General features: G+C 34.0%; 1 protein-coding gene and 1 non-coding gene across 2 annotated transcripts in view; both read left to right on the top strand.

The window, feature by feature from the left end:
- The window catches only part of LRP1B (LDL receptor related protein 1B), a 1,959,891-nt gene that overhangs the window by 1,001,057 nt on the left and 934,255 nt on the right, over positions 1–24,579 (top strand). The gene's annotated exons all lie outside the window — the stretch shown is intronic.
- On the top strand, positions 5,467–5,569 carry LOC119864510. The gene has a single exon (XR_005374344.1). It is a non-coding gene; the product is annotated as a U6 spliceosomal RNA (small nuclear RNA).

Genomic DNA, 24,579 nt, shown 5'->3' with positions numbered 1-24,579 from the left:
GTTTTAGATGATTGAAGATAGGGAAATTTTTAGTGAGAAATAGAACTAGCTGCTGCAAATTCTACCTTGCTTAAATGCTCTTCTTACTCTTTGGAGCTGTATCTGTTTCAATTATTCAAAGACAAGTACTTGGATAAGATAAGTAGAATAATAATACATACATTTGAGGTTGCTTAATAAAGATTTTTTTTTAAGCTGTGTCTGGTTTTAATTTTTAAAATTTTTTGTAGAGTTATCCCACATTGGATTTTACTCATCAGACAATATTGCATGATATAAAAATAATTTTAAGTATATTTTATTAAAAGTAATTGTATTAAGATGAATAATAGTGAATAGCTCAAAAATTGTTTCATAATCTATAGGATCAACAGCTAAAGTATGATTAATTGCAATCAAAGCTAAAATACCATTTTTCTCAAACGAAATAAGAATATTTATTTTAGCCAATAATATTATAAGTAAATTTAGAAGATCAGTCTCTAATCTTAAATACTTGTAATAAATAATATTTTTCAAAACTTATTTCTGAGCTACGACATTTTCTAGGAGGTAGTTTTAAAAAATTTGAATTGGAAAGATCTTTATATTATTTATTTTTCATAATAATATTCTTAGTGTTCATAATGCAGAAGCATTATATGCTGAGATAAATTATAATGCAATACTTTATGGAGCATCCAGCACTGCCCCTTTGTCCTGTTTGAATTGATGCCAAATATATCACATGAAATTCCTATAGTGAGCTCATCTGTGCTATTCTCTATGATGGAGGTGATTTTATTGAGCATGTTCTCATAGATGATCTCAACTACCCCAGAACCTCAAGTCACTCTATCATCATTTACCTGAAGACTCAACTATTTGTTACATATAGAGAAGTAGTCAATTAACTACTTCTGCATTATCCATCTTACTTTCTTTGTGTTTTGTATTACATCAGAATATGAATAGGCAGTTCTGCTAGGCCCTCTTTTTTTGACACAGAGAAAGAAAGAGATTAATATCAGGACACCTGGGTGGTTCAGCAGTTGAGCATATGCCTTCAGCCCAGGGCATGATCTGAGGGTCCTGGGATCGAGTCCCACATCGGGCTCCCTGCATGGAACCTGCTTCTCCCTCTGCTTGTGTCTCTCCCTTTTCACTCTCTGTGTCTCCTATAAATAAATAAATAAATAAATAAATAAATAAATAAATAAATAAATAAATAAATAAATAAAATGTTTAAAAAGAGAGAGAGATTAATATCAACACCATTACTGACTATTTACTTTGGCCAGTCATTGTTCTAAGCACTCCCTATAAATTGATCTATTTAATCTTCATGGTATCTTGTGAGGTGAATACCTTTATCTTTGTTTACAGATGAGGCTTGGAGAGGTAAACTACGTGTCCATAGTCAACGAGCCAGTACATGTTGTAGTCAGGGCTCAAACTCAAGTGACTAGCATTCTTATCCACTACACTACACCCATAATGAATCAGCTTTAATCTGGGAGGAAGGGGGGGTAAGATGAGGAAATTGGGGGTTTATGCTGAGCTACCATTCATGCACAAGATTGGGTACTCAGTCCTGAGGAAAATGACACTCGGGAATGTGCAGTATGGTGATTTTGTACCTTAACATGGGACACCTGTAAATTTGCATATGTGTCCGTTCTAGGAAGATGAATAGAAATGACACACTGGATTTGTTCGGAAAAATTGAAGGAAGTAACCATATGACATTCTGAAAAAGGAAAAAAACTACAGAGAAAACAGAAAGATCGGTGGTTTCCAGAGGCTGGGGCAGGGGAAGAGGAGAGGATGGATGGATAGAATAAAAATAAGTTTTAGGGCAATGAAACTGCTCCATGTAGTACTGCAATGGTGGATACATGTCATTCATTATGCATTTGCCAAAACCCATACAACTAACTGTATAGAACAAAACATGAACCCTAAGTAAACTATGGACTTCAGTTGATAACAATGAGATAGTATTGTTTCATTAATTGTAACAAGTGTGACACACTAATACAAAATAGAAGAAGCCAAGAGTGAGGAAGAAGGGGGGTATGGAAATTGTGTATCCGCTCAATCGTCTATGAACCTAAGGTTCTAAAAACAGACACTGTTCAATTTTTGAAAAAGGAAGAAAAAATAAACTATTTGTAAGTGATCATATGACTGTAATCGTGAATCAGTCAGGAAACAGGTGACTTGTTTCAGAAGAATTGTGTCTTTTTTCGCTAGTGTTGACATCCAGGACTACCATATTCTCACCCAGGTAGCCACATTCCAAAGATGCCTTAATTCTGTGTTCTCTGTACACGACGAAGCTATGAATTCTGAATGAGCCCAAGTCTACTTGCTCAGTTACTCCCTCAGTGGGAAAGCAGCACCTTTGGAAAGCATCATTAACTCTTAGGAAGCCACGGGAGTACAACTGAAGAGCGGTTGAGTGGTTTCCCTGAATGTGTAACTTATGGGGACAGAAGAAAGAAATCTCACCCTGCATCTTTTCGAGTGATTATAATGATGAGCTCAATTTTCCCATGCATAGTCAGCCTTTGTTAATATGCTGGCATTTGAAGGGAATATTTACTCTCAATTTTGGAAATGAAAGAGCTTGTATGGGCTGAGAAAAAAAGAAATGGGTAAATACTAACATTTCTTGTGGTGTGGAAACTACTTCCCCTGAACTTTTCAAACCATTCAAGTCACAGTTTGTGAAGGAAATAGCTTTAGAAATTGAGAGGGCCAATGGACCCATAACTATGCTTTCTCTGCACAGTTAAAACTCAGTGCAAGACTGGCTGGCAAGGAGAACCGTAAGGGAGAAATCACAGGAGGAGGGGTTATGAGAGAAAGCAGAGTAATGAGAGAGTCACATTTCGGTCGTAACTAAGGTCTAGCTGACACACCCATGCATGAGAAATGCTTCTTCTGGTGTCATATTCTAAGGTTGGTGGCCTGAATGCCCCCCAAAACATATTTTTTTTGTTCAGAAATGACTTATGTGAGCCTAATTATCCTATCTACCACTTCAGAATTGCAAGGTTTGCTTGCTCTTCATACTTTTTCATAAGAAAACAGATTTTTTTTTAAAGATAACACAATTTTAGAAAAAAAAAAAAAGAGATCTAAATCCACACCATGGAATACATTTTGCTATCTACTCTTTGACAGGAATAGGAGTATATAGACATATTCATAAGTGGTATATAGGTACCCTATAATTAAGAGTTTGTATAATTGGTAACCAAACTCCATCATGAATATTAAGTTAATAACCTGGATAGCAACACTTTTTTTCTGTTTTGATTTTTATTATATTAGGGGATGGGAGGCAGTGGTATCTTTTTCTTTGCCAATCTGTGTCCAAATCCTGTTTTCACTTGCACATTTGAACCTGGTTGATGTTAGACTTGTTGCTTCCTGTTATCAATTTTGATATATTAAGTGATGAAATTTCAAACTTTTGCCCTTAGAAAGGACAGGTTTTCTTCTTTGCTAAGTAACAGCTATAATTCTGTTGCCAGTCTTCTTAAAAATGTCTGTTCCTGCATGCTGGTGTACCATGCAATCCAGGATTAATGATAATGCAGTTCTCCTCAAACACTGACCTCAATTATTGATGGCTACCCCAGAAAACTGTGCAATATTAGCCATTGGTGTAGTTTTGGAAAACCTCCAGTGATTTGAAATGAGGGGGAAACACAAAAAATGACAAGGTTAATTACTAATCAGAAGAGTTTTTCCCCCCATACCTATATAGGCTCCATCTTTTATAACCAACTTTGTTGCTACCTAAGAGTATTTATGACAAAATGCCATTGGGCACTATGTCTGTTATGATTACTAATTTTCTCTATCTGTCATGCATTTACTCTGTCGTGATCTTTTATAAGCCATTTGCTTATATCATTGGTTTAGTCTTCACAAAAGTCTGTATTTATCATACCCATTATACAGATCAGGAGACTGAGGTTGGGAAAGAGAACACTTGCTAAATGTCACACATTCACTAATCAATGAAGTCACGATTTAAAATCAGAAAATCTTGCTGTCGTATTCCTGATTAGTCATACATTTCTGAACAGAAATGATCCTTTTAGGGGCACCAAGGTGGCTCAGTGGTTGAGTGTCTGCTTTTGGCTCAGGGTGTGATCCCAGGGTCCTGGGATCGAGTCCCACCTCAGGCTCCCCACAGTGAGCCTGCTTCTCCCTCTGCTTATGTCTCTGTCTCTCTCTATGTGTCTCTCGTGAATAAATAAATAAAAAATCTTTAAAAAAAGAAAAAAAGAAACAATCCTTTTAAATGATGAGTATATGGATAAAAGTCACTATTTTTGTAACACTATTACTGTTATTATTGCAGTTACTTATCGTAATTATTTTCTCTAGTGTCCTTTTCTCTTTTGACAGCCTGAACTGCAAAATTCTGTCTATAATTTGGTAGTTCCGGATTTTAAATTTCAATAGTGATAGAGTATGATTGTTTAATAGTTCACTGTCTTACAGAGTACACTTCACTACTCTAGGTAACTGACTCATTTTCTTTCTAAACATAGTTATAATAGAAACCACTGCTTCACTTTCTAGCAGATGGAGAGCAATCTTGTTTTAATGCACATCATTTACAATAGATACAAGCTGTCAGACAACTTCTGGTAAAATAGGATGCTGAATCAGACATTTATTTTTAGTGGCAATTGTTGACACAGAGACTAGCCCACCCAAATGAAAGTATACCATCTCACTTGACTCTGTAGATAAAATATACTGTAATGTTCTTTGTCATTTTTCATTTTCGATTTCTGCTTTAGACTTCCTATGACACACCATTTTTTCCATCACTTCTCTTTAAGAAGCTTGTTGTCTTCAAACCATTATACTTCATATTAATAGTTATATCTCAGTTTTTATTTCCATTCTTTGTTAAGAATCATCTAAAACCCAGTAGTTGTAAGTAGTTACATCATAGCTATAAAAATATGCTCTAGAATCCAACAGATTTAGATTTGAATCCCAGCATAGCTCCTTATGGACTGAATGGAAGATATGTTTTAATTACTGAAAATCTTTTTAAAAAAAGTTTATGTTTCGATCAAAGATTATTATAAGAATCAAGTGAGTTAATGCTTATACAGAGATTGTACTTTAACATATGTATTATTACTTTTAGTTCAATAATATGAGGCATCATGTAAATAATAAAAGGCCCCAACAAAAAAGATTTTAAAAGGTGGAGGAGCTGAATTAACCCCTCTGTGACAATATTGGTCATATACAGCTGTGTCTGTTCCACTTAAAGTCTATCTTTTATGTTTGATAAGCATTTTAATACTGCTACCAGAAAGAAGAAAGGAAGAAACATTGATATTTATTATATGCACAATGCCTCTTTTGGTAAATTCATGTAGACGTGATATTTGGAAAATATAATGGAAGCTAGATTTGGGCAAAATTAAAAACATAAGTGTATACTTTAGCTGTACATATACTAAATATGGAACAATACAAAGATTACCCTGACTCTTACATAAGGATAACACTTGTGAAGCATTTTATATTCCATATTTTTAGACACATTATATTTTATATGTTTTTTTTGTGTATTTGGTGATAAAATGATTATGGTAAAATCATAATAATGGGGATTCAGGGTAAAAAGTTTATGGGAGTCCTTTGTATTATTTTTATGACTTTTCTATAAGGCTCAAATTATTTAAAATTCTTTAAAAATAATCAATATATTGGGAAATTTTTTTTTAAAAGTAAAAATAGAGTAGCCACCAGACTTTTTTTTTTTTCAGTCTTTTAAATTAGGATGTAGCAACTGGATCTGAATGAACTCTATGGGATAGGTGCTTTTGAAATATAGAGATTTTATGTTTTATGTGTATTACATTTTATTTTTGGATTCGCTAGTCCCACTCTACTATAAAATAATGTATTTTTAAATCTTTTTTTAAGTTATTTAAAAGCTGAGCTTAATTGATATTTCTTATAAAAACAAGTTATTAAAGTGCTATATATTTTTTACTCCAGTGCAACCAAGAAGTACTTTCATACATAGATATACTCATAAATACAAATTATGATAAGTAGTATGTGATTATAAACAATGTGTTATTGTCAAAACTGACAGAGAGGACGTTAGTTAAGTGAGCTGGTCAGTGAAAGTCTCACTGAGGAGATGACATGTAAAATGTTACTTAAAGGATGAGATGGGAACATTATGGAAAGTGGTAATGTCGACAGGGAGTGCAAGGAGCATTGCAGAGAGGGACCAAGTCTGATACTTGAGGAGGAAGAGAGTGGGGCATGTTTGAGAAACTGGGAAAGGAACAGTGTGGCTGGAGTACAATAATCAAGGAGAAGAGTGGCTCAAAATGAATATGAAGAGAGAGGCTGGGGCTGTGTTGTTCAGAACCTTGGAAGCCACATTGGAAAATTTTAAGCCCATCAGTTGCCCAGATTACAATATAGAATGCTTTTTTATTGTGAAGTATGGTGTGTGTGTGTTGTGGAGGTAAAATGGGAATGGAGAGATCAATGAAGAGCCTATTTCAATAGCTCCAGATAGTTAACGGTTGGTTGGACTAGGGTAGTACCTGCTTAAAGAGAGTAAACATCATTTTTTTTATATTATTATGTGTATATATTATGAATGTATCATAGATAGAAAAGATTTACTTTATTACAAATAGCTATGGCTTAAGACTTCAACTGAAAGCATGCTAATTAAGAAAATATTAGAAGCTCACTATAATGACCATTGTGTTAACTAAGACTTCTAACTAAAAATGATTATTTTTCAATGAGTGAGAATTTAGTCATGATTATTCATATAATCACAAATTATGTGAAACTTTTAATTTTTTATTTTCCTTTATAAACCCATTTAAATGGAGATAACTTACTAAGCATATGCTCTTGTTCCTATTTTCTTAATGGTTCAATTATACTTAAAATTATTAACAACACAATTTTGTATTATATTGGTAGAGGAGGATGATACACTTCCTAAATGAACAAAATAATAATAAGTGAATAATTAATATGTAAATCCTGGATATTGTGAACTTGTAGGAGGTAAATGTATATCTAATAGATGATGAAAAAAATATTAGCTAATATTGTTTGTAATCATGATATTCCATGGGGATTAGTGACTTTATCTATCATATTTATAATAGCATGAACATTTAATCAATGCTATCAACTTTTCACCACCGAAGGCTTAACAGAGAAAAGACAACTAAAAAGTAGAAAAAGCAAAACAAGATTGTTGGTGATGTGGAGGATACAATATTGGGAAAAGCCCTGGCCTAAGTCAAAAGGTTTGGCTTCTAGTTCTGGATTCAGGTAACCTTGGTTAATTCATAACTGGTGATTTGTAAGGTTTTCTTTCAACTCCCAAATTCAATGATTTTTCTGAAATATACCAGGGATTAGTGCCCTCTAGCTACTTTTAAGTGTTCTTGTTTATTCCACATTCTCTCTGCAAAACAATTTGTTTAAAAAGTCAGAAATTAAAAATCAGTGAAGATACTTCACTGTCTCATTGTTATTTGAGTTTATTGTGAAAGTGGGTTCTTTGGGAAGAATGGAAAGATCAGAGGAAGTGTGATGTCTTCAAGAATGAGGTGATTAAAACACTGAACCATTGAGATAGTGGGTCAAAGAGAAATAAGGAAAAAATAGTAACTACTTTTAGTAGTTGGGTAGGAAAACATTATAAAAGTAATCAGTAAAAGATTTCTGGACCAGCTGCTACTGTATTTCCTATTGCCTTATTCCTTCTTAGAATGACTCTGTATCCTCTAAATTCCAGAGCTTATTTTCTCTTTAATGAGGCTATGGGGGATTTAAAGCTGCTTCTCCAAATCTGGATTTCAGCAAAATCTTTTTGTTACAGTCACAAAAAGAAATACGACCCCCAAATAAACATGATCATGATGACTACAGGAGAAGAAAACCTATACCTTGGGTTGGAATACCTTGAGTATAGTTCTAGCTTAGTGTCCCACTAGTTATTTTATACAACCACGTGAAAAATCATTATCTGACATTCAAAAGCAGCATTTATAAAATGTGAACAATTTTATCTCATTTACCCTCATTAGGAAATAAGCATTACATATGGCAACCTCTATAAGAATGCTTTGTTATCTGGAGACAGCTATATGTTTGTAAGCTAATTTTTAGTATTCATCAGTTTAGCCTGTCTAGTATGATCATTGATGGATACAGATGAAAACTGAGGATTTCTTCACTACTATTAGTCAACTTTGTACTACCATAGAGTTCAACAATGATTGAGTTGTATTCCCAAACCAAACGCTAATTAAGGAAGAAGCAAAAAATTCCACGAAGCTCTTAATTTCTCCAGCTCGCCATATATCATCACAGGGCCATTAACTTCTCTGTTAGATGCTGTTCACTCTTCTAACTTCCATTTCCACCTTCTGCTTCCTTGTAGAGCAATCACAGATTCTCTCACTCACATTACGAGTTCTCTAAATGCCATCCAACTCAATACAACTGGAGCTGAATTAAATATCTTATGCATACAATGCAGATTAATGTTTTTCTCAGTCTCTGTTTCTTAGAAGCTCTAATGTAGATTTTCCACAAAAACATCAAGTAGCATCAAAATTTCAATGTTTTTTTAGAGTATCCCCAAATGTCTTACATTAGATAAGTCCAAGATACAATACAATAGTTATCTGCAGAGTATAATTATTTTGACTTGGGGCCAAAGCAGGTGTTATAATCCTGATTTGGTAAGATACAGTCCTAATGTATCCCAAAGTAAATTCACAAATTGTCATATATCCAAATGGTCATAATCAGTAGACTCATCTTGTAGCACAAAACAGTATTACTACCAGGTTGAGGGGTTTTTAATTCCTTTTTGTAAAATTCAATTCAAACTATATCTTGTAATATAAACCTTTAATTTCATTTTATGGAAGTATGTGAATTTGCTTAAACAGAAAACATAAATTTTAAATATGCAACCTAAACATATCTGTTGTGAAATGAGCCGTGCCATTTGTTTAAATTAGGCACTACACAAAATAAGAGATTCAAACAAGTTTTTGTGTTTAGGTAGGTTATTTATGTGGTTATTCCAGGAAGCAAGAGTGTGGGGTGAAGAAGAGTACAGGAAGGAAGTAAAGGCAATATAAAGCATGTTACTGCAGGAACTGTGATGAACTGGGGCTTAATCCTCCTTAGAAATTCCTGAGAAGCATATGGAATGCTTGTCAGAACTGCCTACCTGAGGACTGATCATGACAAACTCCTTTCCTCTATTGGTTGAGTGTTGCCCTTTGTATGTTAATTTCCTAGGCTTATGCATGCCTCCTGAGCAAGATTTACTTTGAACAAAGTGAAATGCTGTCAATATATGGAAAATCAAAGCTCATTTTTAACTATCCACTGTAGAGTCCACAAGAATTAGAAGCCAAAAGGATGCATGGCAGGACAGCAGATAAATTATTACATATGCATTTGTGAACTTCAATGATAAACCAACAATAAAAACACTTTAAATCATCCAGAGCCCAGTACTATTATTTTTAGACCTATACTTCCAAATTATATTTTCAAATTTGGAAAACCAGTATATAATTAAACTGGACTTCTTTAGTTATTTTATGTATATGTCAAAAGTACAAATAATCTGAGATTCTTATCCTATTTGCAAGCCCAGTGTGCGGGCCAGGGCTTCCTAGATCTTGGCACAACACAGGAGACTTGGGGTCAAAGATAAAGTATTTTATTACTCACAGGGCCGCAGGCAGCATGAGCTCCACACTCAAATTGGTTCCCTTCCTTTTCAAACATCATTGAAAAGATAAAAGAGTAGCACCAGGATGCTTATAGTCTGGTGGAAGCCTCTAGGGACAGATCTGAAAGATCATTAATGTCCTTCCCGTCCCTATACATCCCGCATTCTGAGGTTATCTCTCCTCCAAGTACAGGATTTTTGCGCTTCCTCCACCTTCACAAAGTGTGAAGTTGCTATAACTTCATCTTTCTTTTCTCTTCAGTCTTCTCTTACATCATCCAGAGCTTTGCCTGGAAGAGTCAAATGAAAGAGGCACCAGAGCATATTTATAAACTGTGACCAGAATTAAGTTTTAACGTCCTAATTCTCATTCTGAACAGGCTGCCATCCAGAGACTATATACATTTAGGCAGGTCTGGAGTTGCCACTAGAGGGGAAGAAAAAAATACATTGTGCCAAGGCACTGTCAGGAAGAAATCCTGAAATTTCTGAAGTCTTTACAATTTACTTTATTCATCACAACATAGGCTCCCCAAGTCCCCTGCAAGGAATGCAAAGGTGGACCCAAATGGATGATATGCACAAAGTAAGTTTGTATGATAGCTGAGCAACTTTGAGTTTAGGAAACCACCAATTTTGTAAGGCTACAGCTAGCCACTGGCCCACCAATCGTTGCCCTGGAGAGAGGCATTATCTTCGTTATTCTGGTCAGGTGACAAATCTTCCCCCTACCCCAGAGAGAGACACCATTTGCTTTACAAACGTCCCTGAAAGAGCAATACAGAAGTTACCAATGCCTTTGCTTAAAACAATGGGCAGAAATGTCAGAGATCCAATGGAGAATTGTGTCCAAATATCTTGTTGATTTTGGTGGTGGTGTTCTCGTCTTTTTATTGGAAATTATTTTATTTGTTACTATCTCCCCCTTCCTATCAGCTGTGTTTGAAAATGATACAGCCTGAGAAGAACTGGCAAACAAAATTTAATTGTGTAAAAAATCAAAAGTGGTTATTTGACAAATTTACTTTTTATTCATCACTATATTTTTATCTTATTTCTCTCCAATGTTGTAGTAATGAGGAAAATGGAACTTCCATTTCATAATTTTTTATAAGATAAATGTACAAATAGTAACAGCTAAATTGGAAAATAAATCTAAGGTAATGGAGAGGGATCCCTGGGTGGTGCAGCGGTTTAGCGCCTGCCTTCGGCCCAGGGTGCGTTCCTGGAAACCTGGGATCGAATCCCACGTCGGGCTCCCGATGCATGGAGCCTGCTTCTCCCTCTGCCTGTGTCTCTGCCTCTCTCTCTCTCTCTCTCTCTGTGACTATCATAAATAAATAAAAATTAAAAAAAAAAAGAAAAAAGGTAATGGAGAAAACCATTGAATTTTATAATAATTTGCCTCTACTTTAGGCAAATGGTAAAAGAAAAAAGTATCCTTTATTTTATTGTTTAATACTTTAATTTTAAAATACTTTGACTCTCCAAAAGTTGCAAAATTAATAGAAAACTCTTATAAACAATTCACCCACCTTCTCCTAATGATAACATCTTACATGATCATTAAGATTAGGAAATTTATATTGGTACAATATTATTAACTCAACTACCAACCTTATTCAGATTTCACATGCACACTTTTTTAGTTTATAGTTCTTTGAAATTTCACATGTACATATTGATGTAAACATCACCAAAATCAGGATACAGAACACATTAATCACCAATGAAAAACTCCTTTTCTTTTTTCCTTTTAAAGTCACCCTCTTCCCTAGCCCTGACTCTGGCAACCACTGATTTATTCTCATGACCATATTTTGTGACTTCAAGAATATTACTAAGTGGAAGATTATTCAATTAAAAACTTTGAGGTTAGCTTTTCCCCCCACTCAACATGATTCCCTGAAGTTCCATTCATTTAGTGCATATTGGTGGTATATTCCTTTATATTTCTGGGTAGTATTCCATTATAGAAATATAATACATGCTATCTATCCTTTCACATGTAAAAGAAACCTTTTTGTGATTTCCAATTTTAAGCTGTTTATTTTTTAAATAAATTATTTATTCGATAAATTATTTCAAGCTACCATGAACATCTGTGTACAGGTTTTCATGTGAGCATAGATTTTCATTTTTTCTAGGATAAATACTCAAGAGTGTGATTGATGAGTCAATTCCATGGTAAATTCATGTTTAATTTTATTTAGAAACAAAACACAAACAAACAAACAAAAAAAGCTGCCAAACTGTTTTCCAGAGTCTGTACAGTTTTACTAGCAATATAAGATCCAGTTACTCTGTATCCTTTCTGGCATTCGGCATTATCAATTCTAGTAGGCATGTAATGAAATCTTATACCTTTAATTTGCATTTCTCGGATGGCTAACAATTTTAATGACTTTTACTTGCTCATATTCTCATATTTTAAAATGTAGGGGTCCCTGGGTGGCGTAGCAGTTTACCGCCTGCCTTTGGCCCAGGGCGCGATCCTGGAGACCCGGGATCGAATCCCACGTCGGGCTCCCGGTGCATGGAGCCTGCTTCTCCCTCTGCCTGTGTCTCTGCCTCTCTCTCTCTCTCTCTGTGACTACCATAAATAAATAAAAAAAAATTAAAATGTAATAGTGAAAGCTAAACTGTGACTCTAAACAATAGGACTTCTTTTGCCCAACTTACTGAATAATCGAGTTATTTCTTGTCATTTGAGAGGCTGTATTTAATTTTGTCATTGTATGAGAAGCTTATGCTCAAGCATTTTAATTGCCCCAGAACACTGGGCTGGCACTTTCACACAGTTGCCTTTTGATCTCATCAGTTCACTTTTTTGTTATTCTAAGATCTTATGTTTCTTTAAATATTTCCCTGATTTAGATTGGTTTCACAGCAATTTATGATCATGTATGGCTTAACTAAATTATTTCCCTTCTAATCCTATTTTTATATATTCTAATAAACTATAAAATTATACTGGAAGTTTTTAGTAAGGGAAATGCAGAAGACTACTATTAGTTTATGAAAGTGAGATAATGTTAAAATGATATGTGAAAATATATTGTTTTAGGGTAATAGGAGACTGGCTAGAAGGAGTAAAGTGTCTTCTATAAAAAAGAATTGACTTTATGCATTAATTTCCTTCTTCATTTAATCATTGTGGAAATATTTATGAAGCACTAAATTTGTCACAACACACTATTAAGAATAGCAATGTGTAGGACCATTGTATCACTCAAGGATCTTGCAAGAAACATGGGGTGAAATAGGTTATAAGAAATAATTAAAAGTAATACCAGACACTCTGGACTATAGATAAATACTCCAGATTGATGTTATTAACTGGCTTACCAACTGAGCATTTATGTTTTTTTTATCTCTAAACAAAGTATCTGGAATCAGAATTTTCCATGTTCACTTCTCAATATTCAGAGATGGGAAGTCAGAGAAATATTCTTATAGTTGGCAGTCAGAAAGATGCCTCCTGTGCAAAGAAGCATAAAAAGGAATATATGTTGTGGCTGCATAGCACTACAACTAAGAAAAGGAAAAGAGATTGAAGTTAAACCATGACTTTGGATTCCCTTTGTTTGTTACTTAAAAGAAGTTCATAATAAGTGATACCTTGCTCTCTCAGGATAGACCACAGAGAAAACAAAATTGAAAAGGCAAGTATCTTGGAGAGATGGGAGCACAGACTCCAGAAAGCCCTGGGTAGTGTCAATAGTGCTGCTTCCTGTCAGAAGCTTTCTCTGTGTTTCACTAACTTGTCTGTAAATGAACAAAATTCATATTTTATATACTTAAAAAAGGACACAAAATGATATGATTTTAATTATATTGAATACCTGCTAAATGGTCTAATTTATATATTTTACTTCCTATGTTATGATTTCAGTTTAGCTGACCCTCACCATCATATTGCAACAAAGCTGCACTGGAATTCTCAGAATTATTTCAGAGAAAAGAAGATTGAATTGTGTATTAGGAGCAGGAAAACAAAAAGATACAGAACAAATATAAGTTTAATTTAACAGTTTAAAAAGAAAGCCATATATTGATGTGATTCATGTGAGGTTAAGCATTTAATGATAATATTTGTATAGCAGTTCTTTCTGTATTCAGTGAGAAAATAGGAATATCCAACATTTCACACACTTAACAGAGCTCGTCATAAATACAATATATTAAAATATATTTTTAAGAAAAGATTTTATTAAAAAATATTTTATTTATTTATTCATGAGAGACAGAGAGAGACAGAGACGAGGCAGAGGGAGAAGCAGCCTTCCTAGGAGAAGCCCAATGTGGGACTCGATCCACGGACCCCGGGATCAGGCCCTGAGCCGAAGGTATATGCTCAACCACTGAGCCACCCAGGCATCCCTAGATTTATAATAGTTAGAAAAAATGATTGGCTACTTATGAGAACTGATGTATTTGCATATCCAAATAAGTGAAATGTATGCAAACGTGAAAACAATATTTTTTTGTGTACAGACTTCAATAGCTATTGTTTACCCGTGTCTAACCAATGACAATCACATGAGTTACATCTATGAGAGTTTTAAGGATAAAATAGCTTAATGTTTTCGTTAGATCATTCTTATGTTCATAGAATAAATTCTTACATAGCTTTTACAACTAAGTTCTTTTCTTAGAACTTAGTATTAGTTCTAAGTATTAAACAAATAGAATTAAACAAACGATAACTAGCTTATTAGTAAACTTTTTCAGCACACTATTTTTGTGCTTAATGAAAAGAATACACCTAAGTGAGATTTGTTAGTTCCTTGTTGACAAAGATCTTGCTCATGATAGGTTATTGCTATATATTTGAATGAATAAAAATGTAGAAGAATCTACATCTACATGTTAGCATTTTTAATTTAAAAAATTTAACATATATACAAAGAATAGAAAGATGATAAAAAAAAGCCAAGGTTCTATTTACGACTCTGTAGCTACTATCCATGTACCTCGCTTCATTAGTTCTCCTCCCTGATACTTAGCTTTCCCAGTTCCACAGAAGAAGGTGAACTATTCTTCTCCAGAGTACTAATGGCTTAAAATTCTTTCTCCTGTAATATGTAAATTTTATAGAAAATTTGATAAAGATATACATAAAAAGTACTAATCAGACATTACTTATGTTCAGAATAAACTGTTAATATATTGTATTTCTGTCACATGCATTTGTATTAATGCATTTAGAAAATTGCATAAACTTTTTATTCAGGTATTGTAAATTTAAAAGTAAATTATGTAAGAGTGTTACATATGCTCTTTATATCCATATATTTTTCTAAGTTTAAAAGCAAATGATAAGTGACAAAAAGCCTCTTTGTTATTAAAGACTGTACAAGATAGTGCTTTATCCAGTGAAATGCAACAATATAACTATTTTCCTGCTTGTTAGACTTGTGAAGGGTGGATGAAGTTGGGAATGAGAACAAGATTTCATTGGGCAGGATAGAATAGAATCCTGCAAAGTATTCTGTACCTTTCATTAACCCTAATTGATCTTACAATACTGAGATTTTTCTAGCAGACATTTATTCACTGTGCCTCTGCTTCAAAATGTTGCATTAACTTCAACTACCTGTTTCCAGACTTTGATTTTTTTTTAAGATTTTTATCTATTTATTTGAGAGAGAGAGAGAGAGAGAGAGAGAGAGAGAGAGAGCATGAGTGGTGGGGGAGAGACAGACATAGAGGGGGAAGCAGATTCTCCTCCTAGCAGGAAGCTCCATGTGGGGCTCCATCCCCAGGACTGTGGAATCATAACCTGAGCAGATGCTTAGCGGACTGAGCCACCCAGGCACCCCTAGACTTTGGCTTTTTAAATAGAAAGAAAAGAATCATCAAAATGCCTAAATTGCGTATCTACCAGTGGGTCTCATACATTAACTTCTGATTCTACAGTTACCTGAACTAAGAGAACTCTTCCTCTTAGCATGTTATGTGGTGGTACTTCTAAATTTCTCCTGCTTCCTACACAGAATTGTGGTTTGTGAATTGATTTGGGAGGGGATGCAGTGATAGAAGAGGGAAGGACCAGCACTCTGGGTTCCTCAAAGTCCAGTCTCATACCTTGACGGTCCAACTGCCTGGCATGGGCCCTGGATTTCTGACTTAGGTGACAAATAGATAAGGAGATGCAAAATGTGTTTCCATTTTTTTCTCTGGTTAGTGGTTTCATTTAGTTTCAGTCAGAATATGCCGATTGGTCATGGTATTTTTGATTCCAGTTTTATCAGTCATATGAGAGTTTTTAATTCCTTTTGAATTCTAGAGAATAGTTGAGTGTTTGAGTCTCATAATAATATAATTTGGAGTCCTTTCCTGTTACTACAGGATTTATGGAAAGTAGAGACTGACTCAAGGACCACTATCCTGACACCATTTTGAACCATTTTCTAAGTATCAACTGTTGATCCTTTGACCAGTTGATTTTTCAAAAGTACATTCAGTTACATATACTCTTAATATTTAACTAATATTGTTAAATAAATTGAGTCATTATTACTTGGGAAATGCTACTAAGTGTAATATTTAAAATTATATTACATGAATAATATTAACTTAGTAAAATTCCATGACTTACTTTACTAAAATTCTGTCAGCAATGTATGCAATTTTTTTACATAAACTCAGTGTATGATTTTATATATAAACTCAGAAACACAGTTGTTCCTATTGCTATAAAAATAAAATGTGTCCTTAGAATTTTAAAGGATGCAAGTCCTTAATATATGAAAATTCAAATGTATCACAGGGATGTATATTTTTAAATGTTTATAAGAAGTATCCCCTCCTTGTCCAGCACCCCTAAATTAAACACTATATTCCCTATCTATACCAAGAAATCTACAGTCTCAAATAAGGAAATATAATTAAATACAGAAAACAATGTGTGTATATATATATATAAAATATATATATATAAAAAAAATATTTTTTTCAACAGTAGCCTTGTAGTTTCATTTCCAGTGTAGATGGGGATCATTAAGTAAATATTTGTCTTTCCAAAAAAACCCTAAAAAACAAAACAAAACAAAAAACAAATAAAAATAAAAAAGATTGTCTTTAATGAGGCAAAAAACAATTGTATTCCCACCATAATAAGTAGTCCAATTAGATTATTCCCTATATTAAAAAAACAAAACTATCGATCACTTTTATTTTTCTATGCATTTTATATTTATACAAATGCTACATAAATTACTTTTTTTCTGTTTTATTTGCACTGCTAAAGTAATGCATAAACCATTAATTGTAATAGTGTGGTACTATCATTTAATTTTGGTAGTCCTAGATTTTTTCTAGGCTATACTGCTCTTTTCCTTGATTACTGATAAGAGACAACAGAGATAGGGGAGCAAGTTAGGAGGTAGTTGGTATAACACAAAGAAGAGTTTTTATAATCCTGAACTAAAGCAATAGCAATAAAAATAAACTGTTAGATTTTGAGAGACTTCTACAAGTTGTGATAAGAATTTGTGCAAATTCATTTTTATGGGATGTCTCTGGCTTGAATCATTAGATGGTGATGCCATTCTCAGATAGGGAAGAGAGAAGAGAAGCATATTTGATGGGAATGATGTTTTCAGTTGTAGACAGTTGAATGTTAGTGTTGTACATCTCAGGGTATAATGAAACAAAGAAGTTAGAAAATATTCTGAGATGATATATAATTTTCTAGAATCATAATTATGGATGAGAATGGTAGCTCCCATACTATAAAAGCTGATAAATTAAGCTTTTGAAAATATGTCATGAGTGTTACCATTATTCTTAAAAAAAAAAAAAAAAAAGATTCATTTATTTATTTTAGAGAGAGTGAGAGAGCATGAGCAGCAGGGGGAGAATGGGAGGGAGAGAGAATCTCAAATCGACTCCGCACTGAGCATGAAGCACGATTTGGAGCTCAAGCTCACAACCTTGAGATCTCAATGTGAGGACTGAAACCAAGAGTTTAATACTTAACCTCATAAAAGGCATCCCTCTTTTTTTATATATGTAACATTTCATTACTTATTTTTAATTGTAATTCCAGTATAGTTAACATACAGTGTTATATTATGAAGTTGGGAAACATTCCCAACATATATATATATCTACTTTATCCATTCATATGTTGATGGACACTTGGGCTGTTTCCTTAATTTGGCTATTGTAAATAATGCTGCAATAATCAGGGGTTCATATATCTTTTCAAATTAGTGTTTTTGTATTCTATGAGTAAATACCCAATAGTGTGATTACTGCATCATAGGGTAGTTCTATTTTTAATTTTTTGAGGAATAACAGTGTTTTCCACAGTGGCTGCACCAGTTTGCATTTCCGCCAACACTGCATGAGGCTTGTTTTTCGTTCACATCCTTGAAATTCAGCCTAAAAGAATAATCTAAAAGGTTGTTTTTTTTTTTTAATTGGTAATTGCTTAGACAAAGAGAAAGCTAAGAATAAATGAACCCATAAGGATATGTGACACCTTGATTTTTTTAATCTAAGCAAAAAATATGAGTCTGCATCTTTATTTTTAGGAAAGTGTCAACAATTATAGGGAGAAATAATTGTGGTAATTTCATTTCTCCAAATAAAAAGTAATTTAAAAGGAGAAATTAAACTACTGAATAAGTAAAATAAGGAAGGACATTTAAGAAAAGTATTTAAAAGTATGTTCCAACATTTGGTCATGGTTAAACATTTAAACAATTCTAAGAGATGATTTGTGGTTAAAAATGGTAGAATGTGGGATGTTTGTTTATGGTTGAGTTACATGAGAAATTCTATGGTGTGTCGGTAACAGGGTTACAGAGAATACACCCAAGTTTTATTAGTAGTATTTTTAAATATAGTTTCTGTAGTCCTACTAGCTTGTAACCAATTGAGCTGAATAAGTGAACAAAAGAGAAAATAACATGGCAGGAGTTTGTGCTCCCTTGGCATACCATGGCCAGGCAAACATGGCAAACCTATCTCCTCATTTCATTTAATTCTGTCTCGGGATCATGATTGTATTTATTTCTACTTTTCTGTTCTTTTAATCCCCCCCCCCCTTAAACGACTAGTTAGGAGTACTTAACCATTAAAAAGATTGGCATATATCTCCATTCCTTAACTTATTCTTCCACTTGAAGACATTTCCAATTCTTTTGCTTCCTTTTTTGCCTCTCATACTACTGTCTCCGACATATTTCATCAGGAAGCCTCATTTTCCTCATTCACAGATTAATCTTAAATCCTAGGACTAAGACTATCCAAATGTGACTTTGAAGCTATGTTCTGATTTTTCCTATGTATCAAAAATATTTCCTATTTTACTCATTCAACAAAAATTTAGAGTAAGTGACTCAACTATATGTGGATGAGAGGGATGTAAAGAACCAAAGATACCTGTTTTCTAAAAATTTATATTCCGGTAGGAAACACAAAATATGCAAATAAATAACTGAAATGTTTGGTAGTATAAGATAGAGGAAACATACAAATTTAAAGGTAGTTGATTTCTTTTTTTTTTTTTCTTTTTTTGTTACTACTTAAATCCTAGTTTCATAATAATCTTTAAGCTGGTCCTTTAAAGAATGGGTAAGATTCGATATCATCTTTATCTCTTTTTGGATCAAACACCTTTATTTTTTTTTAAAGGTTATATTTATTTATTCAGGAGAGACACACAGGGAGAGAGAGAGAGAGCGCGAGAGAGAGGCAGAGATGCAGGCAGAGGGAGAAGCAGGCTCCATGCAGGGAGCCCCATGCAGGACTGGATCCCTGGACTCCAGGATCAGGCCCTGGGCTGAAGGTGGCACTAAACCGCTGAGCCACCCGGGCTGCCCAGATCAAACACCTTTAAATACTTGAGTAAAAACTAGAAAAGTCTTATGTGAGAGTAGACAAACATTCCCTAGCTTCCTGAGGCTTAGGTTCTAGAAAGAAAATATTAAAATCTAATATGACAAGGACAATACTACATTAATAAACCTTTAGAAACAGTGTATATGTGTTTGCATCAATATGCTAGAATAAAACAGACACACAAAATCCACTCCGTCCATGCATAACAGATAAATCCACCTGTTTACTTATTAAAGATATGATGGTGAGAGATTTAAGAATGAAACTGTTGAAGTAGTTTCAATTCAGGGCAAAATCTAACTGGAACAATGGAGCAGCGTATTGGCCTGGGGGTGAAACTGATAAAACCTCAGCCTGGCTCATTTGCAAAGTCCCTGCTGTTCATCTCTCTCTCTCTCTCTCTCTCTCTCTCTCTGAGCCAGAGTGATTACATTCACACGGACATTCATTTTGAGTCTGGCAATTTGTCTTTCACTCTGTTTGTATTTTCTATTTACTGGTGATACTGACATTCCTCACTCAGAACATTTGTCATTTGGGGAAGGAAGTGGAGTGGTTTATTTAGAATAATTTATTCCTGAGTGATTTTTCCCCAAACATTAATTGTTAGCCGTTCTCAAAACTCCACAGTTACTTCATTGTACAGAATGTACGAGAACAAGAACTTTGAAAACCTAGTCACTGTGTGCTAAATACTGTGCTAGATATTTTACAGATCTCCTCCCTATAATTTTGTGAGAGAGCTATTATTATTTGTACTATAAAAACAAAGGCTCAAAGAGTTTGCACAGTTTATTAAGTGCTGCATATATTTAATTAAGTAACTCATGTTTCTTTTTTATAATGTTTCATAAAATAATAAAGAGAAATGATTTGAAGAAGTTAGCAAAACAGATACATTATGACCCAATTAGATCTGTTATTGCTGTGTCACACATTTGGACAGACCAAAATTTATTCTAATCTTTCAAAGCAGAATTATACACTGAAAAAAGCCTGACAACATAGTCTATTAAATTAGGACTTTTCTTATATGTTTGTGCCAACATTAAAATGACATCTTGCCATAGGTCTAAGCTTCAATAAAATCAGTCAAAAACAGATTTTTCTCCATGTCTGGTTTCCTTTAATTCTTGTTTTGAGCAAGGGCATTAACTCATGACGGAAGTCAGAAATGAAAACAATCTAGTTGTCTGTGATGTGCTGAGTCCAGACGTCAAGCAGGGACAGATGTATAACCAGGAAGGGGATATTAAAAAAAATTAAAAAAAAAACAACAACAAACAAACATGGAGCTGATGCAAACTAATGAAGACCCAGCATTTATGGCAGCAGTATAATTTATTGTTTTTGTTTTTTTTTTGAGTAATTGAATCATAGGACCAAAGAGGAGACAATAAGGTGTGACCTAGTTGATACATAGCTCTAAAAAAAAAAAAAAAAAAGAAAGATAAGAAGCCATGGTTTCCTAGCAATATCTACTAGGTAGGTTATAAGACATTTAAATGAAATATTACACTTGTCCATAGATATATGAAAATTTTACAGCATGATGTAGGTGGTGAAAATAGTGTAACATTGACAAATATGATCCTGCATTCCTGCGCTTATTAGTAAGTCTTGCTTCCTCAGAGTGTTACACAGGCACATATGACAGCTTTGGCCAATGAAGTGTGAGAAGTACATCACTTACAGACAGAGGCTTTTAGAGCCAATGTGTGATTTGCCACATTCTCTTTTTCTATCTTAGTAATTATGGAAATATGCATTTAAATGGAACACCCATCTCTGTAAGAAATGAAATGACTACAATGTATAGATCCTCAAGAGCCTTCATGTAACATCAGCTAGAAACAAAGCATTGTTTTAAGGCATTGATGTAGGCAGTTGTTTGTTACTGCAGCATAACTTGGTCTATTCTGTCTAATAGACATATTGTGAATTCCTTGATAGTACAAATCATACATTATTTTTTTACCAGTGTATCTCCAACTATCTAAAATAGCACGCAACATAAATATTCACCGAATCAGTGTATGACTTAATGAATACACATAAATGTTTGTGGCCTTCTTCGAGTGTGGAAGGGGATAGGAGAGCAAAAAACAAAAATATAAAAGCCATCTGGAAATAAGGAGATGTTATTTACATAATTTATGGGCTAGAAGTAAGTGCATTTTACTGGTAGAAGGCAAAGGTTAACACTAATTGAGCTTAGGAGAAGGAAGAAGAATCTTGGGACTTCCATTAGTGAAGTAACTTGAGGCTCTTGCCAATCACAGGACTGGCAACAGGGATTTTTGAGGTGAAAAGATTCTTTTTTTTTTTTTACATAAAAAATGCTGCATTAGGAATTTAGTTGTACTTTGTGTGATTCTAGGTGTGAAACTTTTACATAGCAAGGGAACATGAAATGGACTTATAAATTGCTGAGTAGTTTCTCTCTTTCAGACAGATTTTTTTTTTTTTTTTTTTGCCTTGGTCAAAGAAGAAAGGAGAAATCTGGCAGCCAGCCATATAATTAGAATTAACCTTGGCCATAAAGGCATGACAGATGAACCTGCTTGATCATTCTAATATTTGCCTGTCTGCATGTGGAATTCCTGTCTTAGACCATGGCACAGAAGGAAATGTTCCTCTTGAAATTTTTCTCTGTATACCATAGTCATATTGTTTCCTCAGAACATACAAAGATATGCCACTAAATACTGTAGTGGTGGCATTCACTAGAGCTATTAAAAAGCAAACAAACAAACCAAACCCCCCAAAAACACAGTATTGATGGCAAACTCAGATTTTAATGAAAAACAGAATTCTGGTCAGTTGCATGATTTTTCCAATATTTTTCAGCTGAAATTTTTTGACAATCATTAGCCTTCTAAATTGAACCTATATTCAAAATAATTGGGCTAAATTAGTTTAGCATTTTACAGTTAAATTAAAATAGAAAAACTGCAGTTTTCTCAGAGGCAGCACGTATATACCACCACCACCTGCCACACACACACTCATACACCAACATCACCTTAACAAAATACTTTTTTCCCCTCTCTCTACATAGTATTACTCAAAATTATCTGGAAGTTTAAAATGCAAATTTAGCAGTTGTGTAATCCTCCCAAAAGAGGAAATTAACAGAATTTAAAGAATTGGTTTAGCAATGTTTTGGGTACAGGCAACAGAGAATTTTCTATTTGGGTACAACTAAATGAATGAAACTTGAGTGGGTGGAAGTCTTGTCCAACACCACATAGAAAGTTGTCAGAACTAAGGGAGGGGTTAGAATATCAATTAGAATGGAGAACTGCCTTGAGGATAGGCTCTATTTCATTTCCTGAAATAGATAAATGAGGACCACATAAAGGGAGCTATAAGGTCAAATAAAACTAACACACCATTCTAGGTATCATGTATTGTAATTGTCGACGCTGCTATTTTGTTCACCGTGATGACTTTAAAGCTTGTTTGCAAACTTTTTTGATGCTTTGGTGCTCCTCCCTCATTCCTCAGAGTGGGTTTCTTACTGTTTCAACCAAAACATTATAAAGGAAGTTACATTAGTTGACCCCCAAGGCCAAATTTTAAGAGGCTCGGTAGCTTCCACCTTGTTCAGTATAACACTCCCTCCAAGGGCCCTGAGAACTGGTTAAGAATAAATGCCAGAGCCACACTACGTAGGTTCAAATCTTACTCTACCAACAATCAGATGTACAGTCTAGGGAGAGTTACTTAACCTCTATGTGCCTCAGTTTCCTCATTTATAAGATGGGGAGAAATAATAGTCTGAACATACCACCTGTTGCTCTACCAGTAGCTTTTATGGTTGTTTAAAGGGTCAAATGTATGTGTGTGTTTAATTTTTATTCAGTTTTTAAACTAAAATATATATAAGTGCATTTACTCATTTCTCCCAACACACCACCCTTGCAGCTTATATTTATGAGTTTGTGTTTTTGCCTATTTGTTTTTTAGATTCCACATATAAGAGAGATCATATGGTATTTGTCTTTTTCTGTCTGACTAATTTTTACTTAGCATAGTATTGCCCTCAAGGCCCATCCATTTTGTTGCAAATGGCAAGATTTTGTTCTTTTTTTAAAAGGCTGAATAATATTCTATTATATATGTGTGTGCATGTGTGTGTATATGTGCATGTATTCAGCTACTGATTACTTTGCCTGTTTGCCATCTCTTACATTGTTTCTATAAGAGGAAATTTACCTTTCTTCTGTATTTGGTACCTTTTATAGTCATTTTTATAGTTCATTGAGAACTTCCATGACTTGAATCTTGGATAATGGTATTTCATGAATAGGGATGTTTTTCTCTAACTGGCATTATGGGTACCTCTTTGTAGTCCTGAATACCAGGCCAGACTTTCAAACATGATATGTTCCTCTGCCTAGTGCAGGAAAAGGATTCCCTGTGTATGTCTTTCAGTCAATATAGGAAGCTCCAGAATAAAGAAAACTGATAACTTCTGCAAGTGGCTTCTGCTTAGGGAAGAACTGCTTTCTACCAACTAGATCTCCTTTATTCCTATAGATTAGTTCCCTGGAACCCTTCAGAGATACATGTGTATAAATTGATGGTTGCATTTCTACATATTTATCCACATGGCTATTTTGGATTTTCTCAAATCATGTATGATTACTAAAAATACCAAGTTTAGTAACCTCAAACATAAAGATCTGAATTAGGCCTCACTGAACACTAGTTTATAGTCTTAGAATAATAGGAGATTACTAACCCTGAGTAAATCTGTGAAACTAGAAAGGCCAATTCACAACCATTATAAGAATTGAGACTGTCCAAAAAAAAAAAAAAAAAAAAAAAGGAATTGAGACTATCCCTGAATGGATATTGCCAAGAAAGCAACCATTTCAAAATACTCTTTCTATAGGGACCATTTGACATAACAAGGCAAATGC

This window comes from Canis lupus, chromosome 19, assembly GCF_011100685.1.
Source record: "Canis lupus familiaris isolate Mischka breed German Shepherd chromosome 19, alternate assembly UU_Cfam_GSD_1.0, whole genome shotgun sequence".
In the NCBI taxonomy this organism is placed as follows: domain Eukaryota; kingdom Metazoa; phylum Chordata; class Mammalia; order Carnivora; family Canidae; genus Canis; species Canis lupus.
The sequence above is the reverse complement of the archived record's forward strand: the minus strand, read 5'-3'. Positions and strand labels throughout refer to the sequence as shown.